Source organism: Lissotriton vulgaris, unplaced genomic scaffold, assembly GCF_964263255.1.
Source record: "Lissotriton vulgaris unplaced genomic scaffold, aLisVul1.2 SCAFFOLD_595, whole genome shotgun sequence".
Taxonomy (NCBI): Eukaryota; Metazoa; Chordata; class Amphibia; order Caudata; family Salamandridae; genus Lissotriton; species Lissotriton vulgaris.
In genome coordinates this window covers 194,831-207,864 of record NW_028241900.1, presented here as the reverse complement: position 1 = coordinate 207,864, position 13,034 = coordinate 194,831, and the positions used below count along the sequence as shown (strand labels likewise).

The window sequence follows — 13,034 nt, the reverse complement described above, 5'->3', positions numbered from 1 at the left end:
GCCTATGTAAATTAACAAAAGCAGTGCTTATTCATCACTTACTCTAATGTCCTTACTGTCCAGAAAGCTCTGCCTAAGTATGCTTTTTTTCTTTTTCAGTGAAATTCTAAATGTTTTTTCTGCCCAGTCTATGGCAGTAGAATGCTGCTTATGATGCCACATTTTGTTGAATCACCAAGGTACAACTACAGAGGAATATATGAGTCTGAACGACATGGAACTCTTAGCTAACACATCACAATGTGTGATGCTTGCCAACCAAGCACTAGATTCTGGAGCGCTGATGATCAGAACATTCTGCTCCTGAAGGAAAGGAAAGACAGCTTGATGGAAAATAAAGTCTCAGTTTATAGTAACGCTCTCTCTCTCCCAATATCTATCTATCTATCTATCTATCTATCTATCTATCTATCTATCTATCTATCTATCTATCTATCTATCTATCTATCTATCTATCTATCTATCTATCTATCTATCTATCTATCTATCTATCTATCTATCTATCTATCTATCTATCTATCTATCTATTATATATGGATACCTGCGTACACATACATATAGATATGCCATGCATTCCTTTAGATTTGTTCCAACCTCTTACCATTTATTTGAGAATCCCTACTTTTCAAGTGACTGCAAATCAAGTGACTGCAAATGAAGTCATTTCCGGCACTTTTTGGCCGGTGCAAGGTAACAAAAACACATGACAACTTTTAATAAAAATCATTGGTCTCTTTGTTAACGCGCACTGTCAAACATGGGGCTTTCACACGTCAGGTAAACATGATAACCAATACACAACAGAAGCAGATGTAGATTGCTTATCAATGCCGGGATAGAACAGTTGTGAATTGAGTAGAAGAAGGGCCCCTGAATTGATACTTATTATATACAGCCTGTAAGATAATGAAAAATACAGGCTAGGAAAGGAGATGCAAATATCAATGTATTAGAAAAATACATAAAGAAGAGTGATTTGCTTTTATTCATTCAAGGCTAGAAAAAATCAACATACTATTGCAAGCATTCATACACCACCAAATAGAAATAAACAATTCTGACATTAAACGTAAAGGTGACGATGCATTTGTATCATCACCTTGAGAAGGATCACCGAGGAATTGAGCCCAGGGCTTCTGCACTTAAACACCAGAAACACTCCACTAAACTAAGATGCCTGTTGGTGCCAACAATTCCCAAAGTTAATGCGTGTTCTAGGTGAGCAATGAACAGAATGCAGGGCTCTTTTCAAAGCGAGGTCTGTGAATCAACAGATACATCCACATGCCAATTACTTTAGTGTTTTTAAGAGAATTCACTTTCTTGGAACGAGTCTGCATGAAACCATCTTCAGGGCCTGGACAATTTCATGGCAAAACGGCACCTCTCAACATTGCAGCCAAGACAATATAACAACTGTTTCTGCCCGGTTTCGAACCGGGGACCTTTCGCGTGTGAGGCGAACGTGATAACCACTACACTACAGAAACAGATGTCTACAGTTAATTCTTCTGTGATGAAACTTCTCAAAACAGGCTATTCCAAGGGCCTCTGGTTTTAGATTTCTTTCATGCAACCTTCCCAGACAGCCCTAGCTGAACGCTTGTATATGCCATGCAAGTTCAGCATTTTTGCAAAATGCTTAAAGAGAAATGTTTCCTATTTGCTCAGGCAGGGCAAGGTTAAAAGCATGAGACTCTAGCAAATATTCATCCACTACTGCAAAGAGAAAATTGATATTGGCTTTGAAATGCATACTGCAATACTACTTTAAAAAAGCACCAATGAAAGGGCTCGTCCGGGATTTGAACCCGGGACCTCTCGCACCCAAAGCGAGAATCATACCCCTAGACCAACGAGCCTTCGAAAGGCCCGCACCTCTGAAAAGCTAATACCAGCTCTAAGCACGCAATGAAGATCATGCTGGGGACTTTTTCATGCTTGGTCTGTGAATATACATGAAATTCAGTGTCAACTTACCCTTTCTCAAATGATATCACTATCATTTATAAGTGTCCCCTTTTATTTTGTCCCAGCATTGGACACGTCTTACAGAAAGTCAGCACTTATTTATCTATTTCTACATTGGCTAGACCCTAAAGAGAAAGAATAAAAAGCTGTTCATAGCAACATAAGAAACACATGTTGCATTTTCTCTCAAATGCTTATTCCCTTTGTGCAAATCGGAATGCCAAGGTGAATAACTGGGCCACAGATTCTGGCTAATTATCTTTCCCTTGAATGCAAGTAGCAATAAAAACGGCCTAATGCAGGACTAAAGCATTCCATGCAAGCCTCTAACATCATAACATAACTGAGCTGCTGGTAGCAAGCTAAGCAATACCTTCCCAAAATGAGAAGTACATGTGCTAATCCGCTCAATCAGCGCTCGATCAGGCTCGATCAGGCGAGATATAGAAAAGGTGGAAAGGGTCCAAATGGCTGTCCCTTCCTTTTTAGGGTGGGTCCTTCTGACTATCATAGGATTGCTTGTAAGAGTGGCCAGGGTCAGAGAAAAAACTTTCAACCCTTCTTAGTGTTCTATCCAGAAGCAGGCATTTTCTGTGCCTTTAATTTCAGGCTTTTCCCAGCAGTCTCTGTTCTGCCTATGTAAATTAACAAAAGCAGTGCTTATTCATCACTTACTCTAATGTCCTTACTGTCCAGAAAGCTCTGCCTAAGTATGCTTTTTTTCTTTTTCAGTGAAATTCTAAATGTTTTTTCTGCCCAGTCTATGGCAGTAGAATGCTGCTTATGATGCCACATTTTGTTGAATCACCAAGGTACAACTACAGAGGAATATATGAGTCTGAACGACATGGAACTCTTAGCTAACACATCACAATGTGTGATGCTTGCCAACCAAGCACTAGATTCTGGAGCGCTGATGATCAGAACATTCTGCTCCTGAAGGAAAGGAAAGACAGCTTGATGGAAAATAAAGTCTCAGTTTATAGTAACGCTCTCTCTCTCCCAATATCTATCTATCTATCTATCTATCTATCTATCTATCTATCTATCTATCTATCTATCTATCTATCTATCTATCTATCTATCTATCTATCTATCTATCTATCTATCTATCTATCTATCTATCTATCTATCTATCTATCTATCTATCTATCTATCTATCTATCTATCTATCTTTATATATGGATACCTGCGTACACATACATATAGATATGCTATGCATTCCTTTAGATTTGTTCCAACCTCTTACCATTTATTTGAGAATCCCTACTTTTCAAGTGACTGCAAATGAAGTCATTTCCGGCACTTTTTGGCCGGTGCAAGGTAACAAAAACACATGACAACTTTTAATAAAAATCATTGGTCTCTTTGTTAACGCGCACTGTCAAACATGGGGCTTTCACACGTCAGGTAAACATGATAACCAATACACAACAGAAGCAGATGTAGATTGCTTATCAATGCCGGGATAGAACAGTTGTGAATTGAGTAGAAGAAGGGCCCCTGAATTGATACTTATTATATACAGCCTGTAAGATAATGAAAAATGCAGGCTAGGAAAGGAGATGCAAATATCAATGTATTAGAAAAATACATAAAGAGGAGTGATTTGCTTTTATTCATTCAAGGCTAGAAAAAATCAACATACTATTGCAAGCATTCATACACCACCAAATAGAAATAAACAATTCTGACATTAAACGTAAAGGTGACGATGCATTTGTATCATCACCTTGAGAAGGGTCACCGAGGAATTGAGCCCAGGGCTTCTGCACTTAAACACCAGAAACACTCCACTAAACTAAGATGCCTGTTGGTGCCAACAATTCCCAAAGTTAATGCGTGTTCTAGGTGAGCAATGAACAGAATGCAGGGCTCTTTTCAAAGCGAGGTCTGTGAATCAACAGATACATCCACATGCCAATTACTTTAGTGTTTTTAAGAGAATTCACTTTCTTGGAACGAGTCTGCATGAAACCATCTTCAGGGCCTGGACAATTTCATGGCAAAACGGCACCTCTCAACATTGCAGCCAAGACAATATAACAACTGTTTCTGCCCGGTTTCGAACCGGGGACCTTTCGCGTGTGAGGCGAACGTGATAACCACTACACTACAGAAACAGATGTCTACAGTTGATTCTTCTGTGATGAAACTTCTCAAAACAGGCTATTCCAAGGGCCTCTGGTTTTAGATTTCTTTCATGCAACCTTCCCAGACAGCCCTAGCTGAACGCTTGTATATGCCATGCAAGTTCAGCATTTTTGCAAAATGCTTAAAGAGAAATGTTTCCTATTTGCTCAGGCAGGGCAAGGTTAAAAGCATGAGACTCTAGCAAATATTCATCCACTACTGCAAAGAGAAAATTGATATTGGCTTTGAAATGCATACTGCAATACTACTTTAAAAAAGCACCAATGAAAGGGCTCGTCCGGGATTTGAACCCGGGACCTCTCGCACCCAAAGCGAGAATCATACCCCTAGACCAACGAGCCTTCGAAAGGCCCGCACCTCTGAAAAGCTAATACCAGCTCTAAGCACGCAATGAAGATCATGCTGGGGACTTTTTCATGCTTGGTCTGTGAATATACATGAAATTCAGTGTCAACTTACCCTTTCTCAAATGATATCACTATCATTTATAAGTGTCCCCTTTTATTTTGTCCCAGCATTGGACACGTCTTACAGAAAGTCAGCACTTATTTATCTATTTCTGCATTGGCTAGACCCTAAAGAGAAAGAATAAAAAGCTGTTCATAGCAACATAAGAAACACATGTTGCATTTTCTCTCAAATGCTTATTCCCTTTGTGCAAATCGGAATGCCAAGGTGAATAACTGGGCCACAGATTCTGGCTAATTATCTTTCCCTTGAATGCAAGTAGCAATAAAAACGGCCTAATGCAGGACTAAAGCATTCCATGCAAGCCTCTAACATCATAACATAACTGAGCTGCTGGTAGCAAGCTAAGCAATACCTTCCCAAAATGAGAAGTACATGTGCTAATCCGCTCAATCAGCGCTCGATCAGGCTCGATCAGGCGAGATATAGAAAAGGTGGAAAGGGTCCAAATGGCTGTCCCTTCCTTTTTAGGGTGGGTCCTTCTGACTATCATAGGATTGCTTGTAAGAGTGGCCAGGGTCAGAGAAAAAACTTTCAACCCTTCTTAGTGTTCTATCCAGAAGCAGGCATTTTCTGTGCCTTTAATTTCAGGCTTTTCCCAGCAGTCTCTGTTCTGCCTATGTAAATTAACAAAAGCAGTGCTTATTCATCACTTACTCTAATGTCCTTACTGTCCAGAAAGCTCTGCCTAAGTATGCTTTTTTTCTTTTTCAGTGAAATTCTAAATGTTTTTTCTGCCCAGTCTATGGCAGTAGAATGCTGCTTATGATGCCACATTTTGTTGAATCACCAAGGTACAACTACAGAGGAATATATGAGTCTGAACGACATGGAACTCTTAGCTAACACATCACAATGTGTGATGCTTGCCAACCAAGCACTAGATTCTGGAGCGCTGATGATCAGAACATTCTGCTCCTGAAGGAAAGGAAAGACAGCTTGATGGAAAATAAAGTCTCAGTTTATAGTAACGCTCTCTCTCTCCCAATATCTATCTATCTATCTATCTATCTATCTATCTATCTATCTATCTATCTATCTATCTATCTATCTATCTATCTATCTATCTATCTATCTATCTATCTATCTATCTATCTATCTATCTATCTATCTATCTATCTATCTATCTATCTATCTATCTATCTATCTATCTATCTATCTATATATGGATACCTGCGTACACATACATATAGATATGCTATGCATTCCTTTAGATTTGTTCCAACCTCTTACCATTTATTTGAGAATCCCTACTTTTCAAGTGACTGCAAATGAAGTCATTTCCGGCACTTTTTGGCCGGTGCAAGGTAACAAAAACACATGACAACTTTTAATAAAAATCATTGGTCTCTTTGTTAACGCGCACTGTCAAACATGGGGCTTTCACACGTCAGGTAAACATGATAACCAATACACAACAGAAGCAGATGTAGATTGCTTATCAATGCCGGGATAGAACAGTTGTGAATTGAGTAGAAGAAGGGCCCCTGAATTGATACTTATTATATACAGCCTGTAAGATAATGAAAAATGCAGGCTAGGAAAGGAGATGCAAATATCAATGTATTAGAAAAATACATAAAGAGGAGTGATTTGCTTTTATTCATTCAAGGCTAGAAAAAATCAACATACTATTGCAAGCATTCATACACCACCAAATAGAAATAAACAATTCTGACATTAAACGTAAAGGTGACGATGCATTTGTATCATCACCTTGAGAAGGGTCACCGAGGAATTGAGCCCAGGGCTTCTGCACTTAAACACCAGAAACACTCCACTAAACTAAGATGCCTGTTGGTGCCAACAATTCCCAAAGTTAATGCGTGTTCTAGGTGAGCAATGAACAGAATGCAGGGCTCTTTTCAAAGCGAGGTCTGTGAATCAACAGATACATCCACATGCCAATTACTTTAGTGTTTTTAAGAGAATTCACTTTCTTGGAACGAGTCTGCATGAAACCATCTTCAGGGCCTGGACAATTTCATGGCAAAACGGCACCTCTCAACATTGCAGCCAAGACAATATAACAACTGTTTCTGCCCGGTTTCGAACCGGGGACCTTTCGCGTGTGAGGCGAACGTGATAACCACTACACTACAGAAACAGATGTCTACAGTTGATTCTTCTGTGATGAAACTTCTCAAAACAGGCTATTCCAAGGGCCTCTGGTTTTAGATTTCTTTCATGCAACCTTCCCAGACAGCCCTAGCTGAACGCTTGTATATGCCATGCAAGTTCAGCATTTTTGCAAAATGCTTAAAGAGAAAATGTTTCCTATTTGCTCAGGCAGGGCAAGGTTAAAAGCATGAGACTCTAGCAAATATTCATCCATTACTGCAAAGAGAAAATTGATATTGGCTTTGAAATGCATACTGCAATACTACTTTAAAAAAGTACCAATGAAAGGGCTCGTCCGGGATTTGAACCCGGGACCTCTCGCACCCAAAGCGAGAATCATACCCCTAGACCAACGAGCCTTCGAAAGGCCCGCACCTCTGAAAAGCTAATACCAGCTCTAAGCACGCAATGAAGATCATGCTGGAGACTTTTTCATGCTTGGTCTGTGAATATACATGAAATTCAGTGTCAACTTACCCTTTCTCAAATGATATCACTATCATTTATAAGTGTCCCCTTTTATTTTGTCCCAGCATTGGACACGTCTTACAGAAAGTCAGCACTTATTTATCTATTTCTGCATTGGCTAGACCCTAAAGAGAAAGAATAAAAAGCTGTTCATAGCAACATAAGAAACACATGTTGCATTTTCTCTCAAATGCTTATTCCCTTTGTGCAAATCGGAATGCCAAGGTGAATAACTGGGCCACAGATTCTGGCTAATTATCTTTCCCTTGAATGCAAGTAGCAATAAAAACGGCCTAATGCAGGACTAAAGCATTCCATGCAAGCCTCTAACATCATAACATAACTGAGCTGCTGGTAGCAAGCTAAGCAATACCTTCCCAAAATGAGAAGTACATGTGCTAATCCGCTCAATCAGGCTCGATCAGGCGAGATATAGAAAAGGTGGAAAGGGTCCAAATGGCTGTCCCTTCCTTTTTAGGGTGGGTCCTTCTGACTATCATAGGATTGCTTGTAAGAGTGGCCAGGGTCAGAGAAAAAACTTTCAACCCTTCTTAGTGTTCTATCCAGAAGCAGGCATTTTCTGTGCCTTTAATTTCAGGCTTTTCCCAGCAGTCTCTGTTCTGCCTATGTAAATTAACAAAAGCAGTGCTTATTCATCACTTACTCTAATGTCCTTACTGTCCAGAAAGCTCTGCCTAAGTATGCTTTTTTTCTTTTTCAGTGAAATTCTAAATGTTTTTTCTGCCCAGTCTATGGCAGTAGAATGCTGCTTATGATGCCACATTTTGTTGAATCACCAAGGTACAACTACAGAGGAATATATGAGTCTGAACGACATGGAACTCTTAGCTAACACATCACAATGTGTGATGCTTGCCAACCAAGCACTAGATTCTGGAGCGCTGATGATCAGAACATTCTGCTCCTGAAGGAAAGGAAAGACAGCTTGATGGAAAATAAAGTCTCAGTTTATAGTAACGCTCTCTCTCTCCCAATATCTATCTATCTATCTATCTATCTATCTATCTATCTATCTATCTATCTATCTATCTATCTATCTATCTATCTATCTATCTATCTATCTATCTATCTATCTATCTATCTATCTATCTATCTATCTATCTATCTATCTATCTATCTATCTATCTATCTATCTATCTATCTTTATATATGGATACCTGCGTACACATACATATAGATATGCTATGCATTCCTTTAGATTTGTTCCAACCTCTTACCATTTATTTGAGAATCCCTACTTTTCAAGTGACTGCAAATGAAGTCATTTCCGGCACTTTTTGGCCGGTGCAAGGTAACAAAAACACATGACAACTTTTAATAAAAATCATTGGTCTCTTTGTTAACGCGCACTGTCAAACATGGGGCTTTCACACGTCAGGTAAACATGATAACCAATACACAACAGAAGCAGATGTAGATTGCTTATCAATGCCGGGATAGAACAGTTGTGAATTGAGTAGAAGAAGGGCCCCTGAATTGATACTTATTATATACAGCCTGTAAGATAATGAAAAATGCAGGCTAGGAAAGGAGATGCAAATATCAATGTATTAGAAAAATACATAAAGAGGAGTGATTTGCTTTTATTCATTCAAGGCTAGAAAAAATCAACATACTATTGCAAGCATTCATACACCACCAAATAGAAATAAACAATTCTGACATTAAACGTAAAGGTGACGATGCATTTGTATCATCACCTTGAGAAGGGTCACCGAGGAATTGAGCCCAGGGCTTCTGCACTTAAACACCAGAAACACTCCACTAAACTAAGATGCCTGTTGGTGCCAACAATTCCCAAAGTTAATGCGTGTTCTAGGTGAGCAATGAACAGAATGCAGGGCTCTTTTCAAAGCGAGGTCTGTGAATCAACAGATACATCCACATGCCAATTACTTTAGTGTTTTTAAGAGAATTCACTTTCTTGGAACGAGTCTGCATGAAACCATCTTCAGGGCCTGGACAATTTCATGGCAAAACGGAACCTCTCAACATTGCAGCCAAGACAATATAACAACTGTTTCTGCCCGGTTTCGAACCGGGGACCTTTCGCGTGTGAGGCGAACGTGATAACCACTACACTACAGAAACAGATGTCTACAGTTGATTCTTCTGTGATGAAACTTCTCAAAACAGGCTATTCCAAGGGCCTCTGGTTTTAGATTTCTTTCATGCAACCTTCCCAGACAGCCCTAGCTGAACGCTTGTATATGCCATGCAAGTTCAGCATTTTTGCAAAATGCTAAAGAGAAATGTTTCCTATTTGCTCAGGCAGGGCAAGGTTAAAAGCATGAGACTCTAGCAAATATTCATCCACTACTGCAAAGAGAAAATTGATATTGGCTTTGAAATGCATACTGCAATACTACTTTAAAAAAGCACCAATGAAAGGGCTCGTCCGGGATTTGAACCCGGGACCTCTCGCACCCAAAGCGAGAATCATACCCCTAGACCAACGAGCCTTCGAAAGGCCCGCACCTCTGAAAAGCTAATACCAGCTCTAAGCACGCAATGAAGATCATGCTGGGGACTTTTTCATGCTTGGTCTGTGAATATACATGAAATTCAGTGTCAACTTACCCTTTCTCAAATGATATCACTATCATTTATAAGTGTCCCCTTTTATTTTGTCCCAGCATTGGACACGTCTTACAGAAAGTCAGCACTTATTTATCTATTTCTGCATTGGCTAGACCCTAAAGAGAAAGAATAAAAAGCTGTTCATAGCAACATAAGAAACACATGTTGCATTTTCTCTCAAATGCTTATTCCCTTTGTGCAAATCGGAATGCCAAGGTGAATAACTGGGCCACAGATTCTGGCTAATTATCTTTCCCTTGAATGCAAGTAGCAATAAAAACGGCCTAATGCAGGACTAAAGCATTCCATGCAAGCCTCTAACATCATAACATAACTGAGCTGCTGGAAGCAAGCTAAGCAATACCTTCCCAAAATGAGAAGTACATGTGCTAATCCGCTCAATCAGCGCTCGATCAGGCTCGATCAGGCGAGATATAGAAAAGGTGGAAAGGGTCCAAATGGCTGTCCCTTCCTTTTTAGGGTGGGTCCTTCTGACTATCATAGGATTGCTTGTAAGAGTGGCCAGGGTCAGAGAAAAAACTTTCAACCCTTCTTAGTGTTCTATCCAGAAGCAGGCATTTTCTGTGCCTTTAATTTCAGGCTTTTCCCAGCAGTCTCTGTTCTGCCTATGTAAATTAACAAAAGCAGTGCTTATTCATCACTTACTCTAATGTCCTTACTGTCCAGAAAGCTCTGCCTAAGTATGCTTTTTTTCTTTTTCAGTGAAATTCTAAATGTTTTTTCTGCCCAGTCTATGGCAGTAGAATGCTGCTTATGATGCCACATTTTGTTGAATCACCAAGGTACAACTACAGAGGAATATATGAGTCTGAACGACATGGAACTCTTAGCTAACACATCACAATGTGTGATGCTTGCCAACCAAGCACTAGATTCTGGAGCGCTGATGATCAGAACATTCTGCTCCTGAAGGAAAGGAAAGACAGCTTGATGGAAAATAAAGTCTCAGTTTATAGTAACGCTCTCTCTCTCCCAATATCTATCTATCTATCTATCTATCTATCTATTTATCTATCTATCTATCTATCTATCTATCTATCTATCTATCTATCTATCTATCTATCTATCTATCTATCTATCTATCTATCTATCTATCTATCTATCTATCTATCTTTATATATGGATACCTGCGTACACATACATATAGATATGCCATGCATTCCTTTAGATTTGTTCCAACCTCTTACCATTTATTTGAGAATCCCTACTTTTCAAGTGACTGCAAATGAAGTCATTTCCGGCACTTTTTGGCCGGTGCAAGGTAACAAAAACACATGACAACTTTTAATAAAAATCATTGGTCTCTTTGTTAACGCGCACTGTCAAACATGGGGCTTTCACACGTCAGGTAAACATGATAACCAATACACAACAGAAGCAGATGTAGATTGCTTATCAATGCCGGGATAGAACAGTTGTGAATTGAGTAGAAGAAGGGCCCCTGAATTGATACTTATTATATACAGCCTGTAAGATAATGAAAAATGCAGGCTAGGAAAGGAGATGCAAATATCAATGTATTAGAAAAATACATAAAGAGGAGTGATTTGCTTTTATTCATTCAAGGCTAGAAAAAATCAACATACTATTGCAAGCATTCATACACCACCAAATAGAAATAAACAATTCTGACATTAAACGTAAAGGTGACGATGCATTTGTATCATCACCTTGAGAAGGGTCACCGAGGAATTGAGCCCAGGGCTTCTGCACTTAAACACCAGAAACACTCCACTAAACTAAGATGCCTGTTGGTGCCAACAATTCCCAAAGTTAATGCGTGTTCTAGGTGAGCAATGAACAGAATGCAGGGCTCTTTTCAAAGCGAGGTCTGTGAATCAACAGATACATCCACATGCCAATTACTTTAGTGTTTTTAGGAGAATTCACTTTCTTGGAACGAGTCTGCATGAAACCATCTTCAGGGCCTGGACAATTTCATGGCAAAACGGCACCTCTCAACATTGCAGCCAAGACAATATAACAACTGTTTCTGCCCGGTTTCGAACCGGGGACCTTTCGCGTGTGAGGCGAACGTGATAACCACTACACTACAGAAACAGATGTCTACAGTTGATTCTTCTGTGATGAAACTTCTCAAAACAGGCTATTCCAAGGGCCTCTGGTTTTAGATTTCTTTCATGCAACCTTCCCAGACAGCCCTAGCTGAACGCTTGTATATGCCATGCAAGTTCAGCATTTTTGCAAAATGCTTAAAGAGAAATGTTTCCTAGTTGCTCAGGCAGGGCAAGGTTAAAAGCATGAGACTCTAGCAAATATTCATCCACTACTGCAAAGAGAAAATTGATATTGGCTTTGAAATGCATACTGCAATACTACTTTAAAAAAGCACCAATGAAAGGGCTCATCCGGGATTTGAACCCGGGACCTCTCGCACCCAAAGCGAGAATCATACCCCTAGACCAACGAGCCTTCAAAAGGCCCGCACCTCTGAAAAGCTAATACCAGCTCTAAGCACGCAATGAAGATCATGCTGGGGACTTTTTCATGCTTGGTCTGTGAATATACATGAAATTCAGTGTCAACTTACCCTTTCTCAAATGATATCACTATCATTTATAAGTGTCCCCTTTTATTTTGTCCCAGCATTGGACACGTCTTACAGAAAGTCAGCACTTATTTATCTATTTCTGCATTGGCTAGACCCTAAAGAGAAAGAATAAAAAGCTGTTCATAGCAACATAAGAAACACATGTTGCATTTTCTCTCAAATGCTTATTCCCTTTGTGAAAATCGGAATGCCAAGGTGAATAACTGGGCCACAGATTCTGGCTAATTATCTTTCCCTTGAATGCAAGTAGCAATAAAAACGGCCTAATGCAGGACTAAAGCATTCCATGCAAGCCTCTAACATCATAACATAACTGAGCTGCTGGTAGCAAGCTAAGCAATACCTTCCCAAAATGAGAAGTACATGTGCTAATCCGCTCAATCAGCGCTCGATCAGGCTCGATCAGGCGAGATATAGAAAAGGTGGAAAGGGTCCAAATGGCTGTCCCTTCCTTTTTAGGGTGGGTCCTTCTGACTATCATAGGATTGCTTGTAAGAGTGGCCAGGGTCAGAGAAAAAACTTTCAACCCTTCTTAGTGTTCTATCCAGAAGCAGGCATTTTCTGTGCCTTTAATTTCAGGCTTTTCCCAGCAGTCTCTGTTCTGCCTATGTAAATTAACAAAAGCAGTGCTTATTCATCACTTACTCTAATGTCCTTA

At 39.7% G+C, this 13,034-nt stretch overlaps 10 non-coding genes across 10 annotated transcripts; all 10 read right to left on the bottom strand.

Moving 5' to 3' along the window:
• Nucleotides 1-1,417: 1,417 nt before the first annotated feature.
• Nucleotides 1,418-1,490, bottom strand: TRNAV-CAC (transfer RNA valine (anticodon CAC)). The gene has a single exon. It is a non-coding gene; the product is annotated as a tRNA-Val (tRNA).
• A 300-nt stretch (nucleotides 1,491-1,790) lies between these two features.
• TRNAP-UGG (transfer RNA proline (anticodon UGG)) lies at nucleotides 1,791-1,862 on the bottom strand. Its single transcript has one exon. It is a non-coding gene; the product is annotated as a tRNA-Pro (tRNA).
• Nucleotides 1,863-4,021: 2,159 nt separating this feature from the next.
• Nucleotides 4,022-4,094, bottom strand: TRNAV-CAC (transfer RNA valine (anticodon CAC)). The gene has a single exon. It is a non-coding gene; the product is annotated as a tRNA-Val (tRNA).
• A 300-nt stretch (nucleotides 4,095-4,394) lies between these two features.
• Nucleotides 4,395-4,466, bottom strand: TRNAP-UGG (transfer RNA proline (anticodon UGG)). Its single transcript has one exon. It is a non-coding gene; the product is annotated as a tRNA-Pro (tRNA).
• A 2,161-nt stretch (nucleotides 4,467-6,627) lies between these two features.
• TRNAV-CAC (transfer RNA valine (anticodon CAC)) lies at nucleotides 6,628-6,700 on the bottom strand. The gene has a single exon. It is a non-coding gene; the product is annotated as a tRNA-Val (tRNA).
• A 301-nt stretch (nucleotides 6,701-7,001) lies between these two features.
• On the bottom strand, nucleotides 7,002-7,073 carry TRNAP-UGG (transfer RNA proline (anticodon UGG)). Its single transcript has one exon. It is a non-coding gene; the product is annotated as a tRNA-Pro (tRNA).
• Nucleotides 7,074-9,221: 2,148 nt separating this feature from the next.
• TRNAV-CAC (transfer RNA valine (anticodon CAC)) lies at nucleotides 9,222-9,294 on the bottom strand. Its single transcript has one exon. It is a non-coding gene; the product is annotated as a tRNA-Val (tRNA).
• Nucleotides 9,295-9,593: 299 nt separating this feature from the next.
• Nucleotides 9,594-9,665, bottom strand: TRNAP-UGG (transfer RNA proline (anticodon UGG)). The gene has a single exon. It is a non-coding gene; the product is annotated as a tRNA-Pro (tRNA).
• A 2,127-nt stretch (nucleotides 9,666-11,792) lies between these two features.
• Nucleotides 11,793-11,865, bottom strand: TRNAV-CAC (transfer RNA valine (anticodon CAC)). Its single transcript has one exon. It is a non-coding gene; the product is annotated as a tRNA-Val (tRNA).
• A 300-nt stretch (nucleotides 11,866-12,165) lies between these two features.
• On the bottom strand, nucleotides 12,166-12,237 carry TRNAP-UGG (transfer RNA proline (anticodon UGG)). The gene has a single exon. It is a non-coding gene; the product is annotated as a tRNA-Pro (tRNA).
• Between the last annotated feature and the right edge of the window lie 797 nt (nucleotides 12,238-13,034).